Source organism: Octopus bimaculoides, chromosome 16 (assembly GCF_046866305.1).
Source record: "Octopus bimaculoides isolate indiv1 chromosome 16, ASM4686630v1, whole genome shotgun sequence".
Classification (NCBI taxonomy): Eukaryota; Metazoa; Mollusca; class Cephalopoda; order Octopoda; family Octopodidae; genus Octopus; species Octopus bimaculoides.
In genome coordinates, this window is record NC_142943.1 from 36,451,235 (window position 1) to 36,460,177 (window position 8,943).

Consider the following 8,943-nt stretch of genomic DNA (forward strand, 5'->3'; position numbering starts at 1 on the left):
AGTTATGTCTCTTTAAGTTCTCAATGCAAGTACTTTTAGCTGTCGGCTCTGCCCACCATCCTTCCTTGGGTGATAAAATAAGAAGAAGCGAAACACCTGGTAAGCGTACATATGTGTATATATTAAATATCTACATGATGGATGATGACAGTGAATTCGAAATTTCGACCTTCTGGCTTACACCGTCTTATGATTATTGGGTTCTTTTTTGGTTTTATATACTCTTTGGTAAGTTATATTTCTGAGGTAGGTGGAACTATGTGAAATGATAATTACACCTGATGAATTTACGTTTGGGAAATAGGTGTAATGGGATTGGAGTAGAATAGGATATGAATTGGACATTATTGAAAGTATGCTTGTAAGGGGTGTATTAATAGAAAGATATTATTATAAGATTTTGCTTGGTTTGAAGTGAGAGTTGAGTAATTGACTTGAGTTTAGTCAAGAGCGTTAGTAAATTTTATACGTAAGTGTGTCTATAAAGTGGATCAGATGCAGGTCACGAGATTGTTTGAGTAGAGAGTCGGTTGTGTTTCAGGATTCATAAAACCCTGTTTGTAAACGAATAAGTGGTCGTCCAGCAAATATCCAACTGGATCTGGATTGATCTTGGTGTTATTTGACTTCTATTCAGAAATTTTTATTTCTTTTTTCTTTTTTTTTTTCGGAAAAGATAAAATTGAAGTGTCAACAAACTTATTTATAACTAGTCAATAATATGGCGTCTTGTATAAAATGTACTCTGAGTGATTTTGACTCGGAAACATGTACCAATATTTTCTTTATTGTTATAAGTGGTCATATAGCTAGAAGAATACATAAGGACCTAGAAATTGAAATTCAAAAGATGTGGCATTTAAAAACGAGACTGCTCCAGTTATTATAGAGGCTCTAGCAATGAGAAGAAACGGATGTCAGAAACATCTAGATAAGATCCCAGGAGAACCATGTCTCAAAAGATTGTGCTGGAAAGTACTGCACACATCCTTAGAAAAATTCTATCCATTTAAATGTCTGTGTAGCATTACATGAAGATATTTCGCTATCTCCCCTCCCCAAGCTTTCAGTCATATTGTAACATCTCTTATCCTTCACTCGCCCCATGGCGCTGGGTGTGTCACAGCAAGCGGCTGTAACAAACTTGCAGATTTAAAGTAAAATAACAACAATAATAATAATAATAACAACACAAACAACAACAACATCAACGACAACACAACAATATTCCAAGTCTTGAACATGAAGTTTCTTACATGATTTTTAGTAAGTTGTTTCAATATATCATATTTATATGATAGAATGATACTACAGGACATTCCTTTCTCTTTCTCTCTCTCTCTCTCTCACACGCTCCCCGCTCTTTCACTCTGATCGTTCTCATCTCTTCCCCCTCCCTTTCCCTCTCTTCCCATCTGTCTTTGTGTGCATCTCTGTGAGTGTGAGGGAGCTTGTGATTTTCTTTCAGTCTACTTTGGTTCAAGATGTTCTCTATCTTTTCGCTTCGTTTTATTGTTCGCTTTAAGACGGGTTTGTACGCATACGCATATATATATATATATATATATATATATATATATATATATATATATATATATATATATATATATATATATATATATATATATATATATATATATATATATATATATATACATATATATATACATATATATATATATATATATATATATATATATATATATATATATATATATATATATATATATATACACACATATATATATATATATGTGTGTGTGTGTGTGTGTGTGTGTGTGTGTGTGTGTGTGTATGTATGTATGTATGTATGTATATTTCTCCATTACTATTTGTTATGAATCTGTGATTTGTGAGCGAGATATAAATCTTCGCCATGTCAATATTTCTAATGATAAGAATAACAAGATTTTTGAGTTGCCAATATCAACAGATCATCTATCGATATTGGCATCGCCATAATATATCAACTGTAAAATCGCTAAAAGGATCTAGCGAAGTTGAAGAACTTTCCATTAGAGATCGAGGAGAATTCTTGCGATCCAAATTAGAGCAGTTTACTCTCTCTCTGTCTCTCTCTCTCTCTCTCTCTCTCTCTCTATCTCTCTCTCTCTCTCTCTCTCTCTCTCTCTCTCTTTCTCTCTTTCTTCTCGCTGTCTTTCTCTTTCCTCCTCTTTCTACTTATTTCTCTCTCACTATCCCTATCTATCTGTCTATCTATCTACCTATCTCCTCATCTCTCTCTTACATTTTCTCTTCCCGTGATTTTCAATTGCGCAATCATGGCCACTTGACGTGAGTCTCATTCCTTAGAGAAATAACTACTTTCACAAAGATATTAGAATCACTCTTGTGTTTATATCCGCTTGACCAATTAGTTGCATTATTGTGAAGAGGAGATTTCCAAATATTTGTGGTCTCATTTGTCCCAGAAAATCCAAACCATACCTAATAAATATTTACTCAGTATCTTATCATTCTGATAATATATTGTACAAGTGTCGTTGTTAAAGTTCCCTAGATGTTCCGAACTTGTTTATCACATACATTCCCTTCGCAAATGAATATCGCATTTATATGAAATTATATGTTAATACTTTTCGCAGATCAGTGAATTAGCTACTAAGTCTTGTGCACTGTCTTACATCTATGCACATACAATTTCAGATATTTCCATACAACAAATATATTAACATAAATTATATGCGTGCGTGTGTGGGTGTGTAAAAAAACACACACATATTTATACATATTTATTTATATATATATATTTATGCATAGGAACACACATACACATATACATACGGACACACGCACACACACACACGCATAAATGTATGTATGTATACGTATACACGTGTTTCTTTCTCAATATATGTAGATATATGTGTCAATTGTGTATGTGTGTGTGCACAAGCGTATATATAAATAGCTGCCTATATAGATGCACACACATATAAGCATATATCTATCTATCTATCTACACACACACACACACACACACACACACACACACACACATACACACACACACACACACACACACACATATATATATATATATATATATATATATATATATATATATATATATTATAATACACCTATTTTTGCGGCAAGAAAACCTCCCACATTTTAACTGCAAATTCAGGGCGTGCATCAATCCAAACCATAGAGATATGAAAAAGGAAAAGAAACAGTAAGGTATTAGAACTATCTGTAGATACAGTTTACTATGTCACTAACCTTTTCATGCTAATACACATCGTAACAACAAGAGTGAGAGGTCTTCCTGTTGCACCTTCGATATCCTCCAAAGAACTATATAAGTAAATACTATCATTGTTGTTTTCGTTATTATTGCTTCTGCTGCTGTTGTTCTAGTTGCTATTGTTTTCGATGATTACCCGGATTTGACCTGACGGAATAAATTTATAATCATATTGAAATTTTAACCATGGCCACGCCATTGGGCATTTCTTTCTTTGTTGGTTTTTCATTCCAAGATACAATGGTTTTAGATCTTGGTTATTTAAGTTTTATATATATATATGACAAGGAGTGATTTAACGGATATTTGGGCTTTATTTCAAGCAGTTCGGGTCGTCACATAGATGTCCCTTTGAACACCTCATTTGCTGCAAAAACTGAAACAGCCATTCCTTTCGATACCCCTCCCAGCCTCTTCTCTCTCCCTCTCACCCTTTATATCACTATTCCCCCATTTATCTACCTATATACATATATGTAGATACGTGTATATATACGCATGAGCACACGCACATGTATATATGCATATGTATACATACATACAAACACACGCACACACACACACACACACACACATATATATATATACATACATATATATATATATATATATATATGTATATAAACACACGTATATATAAATATATATATATATATATATATATATATATATATATACATGTATATGTATATATATATATATATATATATATATATATATATATATATATATATATATATATATATATGTATGTATATACACACATGTATCTATATATATAATACTCTAGTTCTATATGAATGTATTTATGCACGTCTGTTAGTATCAATGGCATTATATTTTCACGTGGTGTGATATTTGAGCTACGATTACAAGGTGTATCATTACAAACCGACCCTAACTCGATACTCCGGCAGAAAATTGGTCGCCACTTTACATTATTAATGTTCCCCTTACGTGCTTCAATTCATTGGGGCCGTTAGTGTCTTTGGTGGTGGGTTCATTCGCTATTTGAGTTACCTAATTGTGCGCATTGACCGCGAAAATTGAGGTTTTGGCATTTTGCCCTTAAAAGCCAGTGAGATAAAGACCTACCGCTAAGATCGACTTTTATTTGTTCTCCTTATAAGAAAATGAAATTGTCATCATCATCATCATCGTCGTCGTCGTCACCATAATCATCAATTTAATGGTCATCATCATCATCATCATCGTCATCATCATCATCGTCATCATCATCATCATCCTCATCATCATAGTCTTCTTCGCCATTATCATCATCATCATCATCATCATCCTTATCATCATCATCATCATCATCATCATCATCATCATCATCATCATCATCATCATCATCTTCATCATCGTTATCGCAAGACAGAATGATGATCAACGTTACCATATTTGCCAAATGGTATATTCTTATATGTGACTTAAAAATATAAATCACTCATTTTCTATTATAATGCCGTGTCATTTATTCCAGTATGAACTTATATATAAATGCGCGCGCGCGCGTGTGTGTATATACATCCATATATGTGTTAGTAAATATTTATGCATATGTATAAATACATGCTGCTCCAGTATGGCCACACGCTTAGGGCTGAAACATGTTAAAGAATGAACGAGTATATATATATGTATATACGTATATGTATACCCATATGTACATATGTGTGTATGTGTGTTGCCGATGATGTATGCATCTGTGTATGTATACTAGTATGATGTATGTATATATTATCGTACCACACAATACTCACATAGTGATATTTGAGTTAAGTTAACGTGGAATGTTTCATGGCACAACATCCTAGCTAACACGATACTACACTAGAAACTTAGTCGCCAATTTTCGTCATTAATGTTTCCCTTACGTGTGTCAGTATATGACCAGCTGAATACGTTATATATGTATTGCATGCTAAGCATATTGTCTTTACTGGAGTGCTAGAAGTGATTGGAGTAAATGGGGCGCAATGACCCCGTGAATAGAGGTTCTGACATTTCACCCTCAAATCGAGGATATCTAAACCTCAGTTGGGCTTAATTTTTCTTTTCTTTTTCTTTTTCTTTTATCGACTTTAATTGAAATCGCTATCATTCGACGGTATGCTTAACGAATTCAGCGAATTGAAAGAATCTTTATAGCGCCAGAAAATATACATTGCATCTTTTCTTCGAGATTTTTACATTCCGAGTTTGAAGTTCTACCGAGTCCAACCTTGTCTTTCATCCTTCCATGATTCGATGCCAATCAAGTACTGGATCGATGTTATCGACTAATCCCTTTCCCTCAAATCTTCTGGCCTTGAGCCTAAATTACAAACCACTGTTAATGTACATGCGTCTGCTTTGGCAGTCTGATTGCAATCCTGGCCTTATCACCGATGAGTATGCGGTCGGTTCATGGAATTCTACGTGCTTCAACGCGTCCGCAAAACTGCCCTTCCCATTCAGTTTCGCACCCGTGGCCGTCTCGGCGTTCTCTAGTCGTTTCCCTCCCTCCCGGCACTGCCAGACAGCGTTGCGTAGGACCGAGGGCATCAGCCTTCCACTGGGGCTCGTCTATTTCTCATTCGTTTCCTTCGAGGATACTTGTTACTGAATGTCCGTGGCAACCGGTACGTTAACAATGAAAAAAAAAAAAAAAAACAAGGATCGCCTAACTCCCTCTCCTCATAGTTGCTGGCCTTGTGCCTGAATTCCAAACCATCATTAGTACTAGCATTATTATAATTGGCCTCCTGCCAAAATATGAAGCAATTATAAATGGCCTTTCAGCAGAGGCTACCACTATCTGTCCGGTAAACTTAGGTGAAATAATCTGCTTTAGGTATTTTTACCCCCTATTTTGTCGTTTCTTTCTTCTCCCGTCTCTCACAGCAAAATAATTTATTTTATCTCACTTTATGAATTTTTCTTCATAATATAGATTAGTTTGAATTTAACTGGTAACTGATACGCTTAGACTATAAATTACTCTGTACGTTCCAATTAAATCAAAAAAAAAAAAAAAATTAAATTCCCAGGAAATCATTTCGAGGCATTTAGTGCGTTGTTGAGAATCTTAAAATGATTCTTGTACATTGCTGTAGTCGTTTGTCGAGTTCTTGCTCCATTTGTTAATGTTGTTGTTTTTGTTGCTTTTGAGTCGTTGTTGTTGTTGCTGTTGTTGTCGTAATTGCAGTTGTTGATTTGAGTTGTTGCTGTTGATGTTGTTAGCGGTTGTGTTGTTGATGCTATTTATGTATTTCTTATCGTTTCTGCATCTGCTTTTTAGTTGTTGTTAATGAGTTTGTTTTTACTGAGCGAAAACACCTAAAAGCTCCACGAGGCTCCGGCAGGGGATGGTGGCGAACCCTGCTGTACTCTTTCACCACAACTTTCTCTCACTCTTACTTCCTGTTTCTGTTGTGCCTATATTTCAAAGGGTCAGCCTTGTCACACTGTGTCACGCTGAATATCCCCGAGAACTACGTTAAGGGTACTACACGTGTCAGTGGAGTACTCAGCCACTTGCACGTTAATTTCACGAGCAGGCTGTTCCGTTGATTGGAGTGCCACCATCATCAATGAATTTGTTATTGTTGATGTTGTAGCTTATGAGTACTTTTGTTACAGCAGTTGTAGTTGTTGTGGTTGTGCAATTGCTACTGCTGTTCTTGTCATTACTGTTGGTGGTTTATTCTAATTTGTTCCCTTATCCAGTTTGTCTTGTTGTCAACAGCCTTTATCAACTTTCCTATATAACCTGTCCTATTGTTGTTTCACAAACCGATACACATTACCGTCATGCAAACTAAATTGTTAACAACTAAGGTGTCTTTTTACTCTTTTACTCTTTTACTTGTTTCAGTCATTTGACTGCGGCCATGCTGGAGCACCGCCTTTGTAAGCCTAGTACTTATTCTATCGGTCTGTTTTGCAGAACCGCTAAGTTACGTGGACGTAAGCACACCAGCATCGGTTGTCAAACGATGTTGGGTGGGTGGGGCAAACACAAGCACACAAACATATACACATACATACACACACACACACACACACGCACACACACACACACACACACACACACACACACACACACATATATATATATATATATATATATATATATATATATATATATATATGTACGACAGGCTTCTTTCAGTTTCCGTCTACCAAATCCACTCACAATACTTTGGTCGGCCCGAGGCTATAGTAGAAGGCACTTGCTCAAGGTGCCACGCAGTGGAAGTTAACCCGGAACTATGTGGTTGGTAGATGATGATGATGATGATGATGATGATGATGATGATAATAGAAATGTCAAGTAAAGTGTTAAACTGTAAATAAATTTGTTGCAAAATTAACTAACAGAGTTTTCTAGAGCGCTCCCCGTCATATCTTATTAGTATAACATGTCATGAGTTGCTAGAATATGGTGTGTGTGTATGTATGTATGTATGTATGTATGTGCGTACGTGTGTTTTTGTATGTGTGAGTGTGTATGTGAATGTATGTATGTATATATGTGTGGAAATTTATATATATTGTGCATGTATATATATATATATGAATAAGTATGCATATATGCGTGTATGTATGCACCTCTGTATATACGCGCGTATGTATGTGTGTGTTAAATAGAAAATATGTGTATTAGAAATGAAGTTATATTTGCCATTATTCTTACTTGCAAAATCACCTCATTAAGACATACATGCATACATACATACATACATACATGAATATACACACATACACACATATAAATATAAATACTTGTACAGATATATCGTACTTTATTCAAAGCACATCCCTTAAGGAGTATCTTGAAGATTAGAGTTCCTCGCCTAGTGAATCGTATGAAAATCGGGAACGGAAAGCGAGAACCGAATTGGTTTTGTGTGCGTCAGTGAATTTATGTTCACATATATCAGAATTAATTTTAGATTGCAATATATAATTAGTTGTATTTTGCATTTTTCATGTGTGTGTATGTGTGTGTGTGTGTGTGTGTGTGTGTGAGTGTGTGTGTGTGTGTGTGTGTGTGTGTGTCTGTGTGTGTTTATGTCAATGCATGTACGTGTATGAGTGTGTCTAGCAACTTCTGTTTGTGTGTATATTTATAACCGCGGATTCTGTGCTTTTAATTAGTTAAATCTAGTTATACTCTCACACGCTCACATCCGTGCATATATATTTGTATGTGGGTGGGATGCGTATGCATACATACATGCATACGTAGATACGTAGTCCATACGCACATAAATACATATATATGCATCTACATGCATTCAAACATGCATACGAATAATTGAGTAATTAAATTTAATTGTACATTAATTTACCGTTAGTTATATTATCCAATATTTAATTAATTAAATGTGCGTAAATATATCAAGATTAACTAAATAAAATACTGAAATATATTATATAATTTCTGTTGAATGATATTCTTGAAGTCGTTTACTATTTTGGCTCAAAATCTGAAAGAATGTGTAAGAGATATTCTAGTTACTTAACAAGCAGTAATTTTGAAATATATCGGCGTAAATCTTCGCAGCATCGGGGATTTCAACATGAGGCCGATAGATAACTTGTAAAAGTTAATATAGTTGATGTGTTCATTTTATTTGCTGCCGATTATTAATTGAATGGTTAGAGGGAAATTTCTAGAG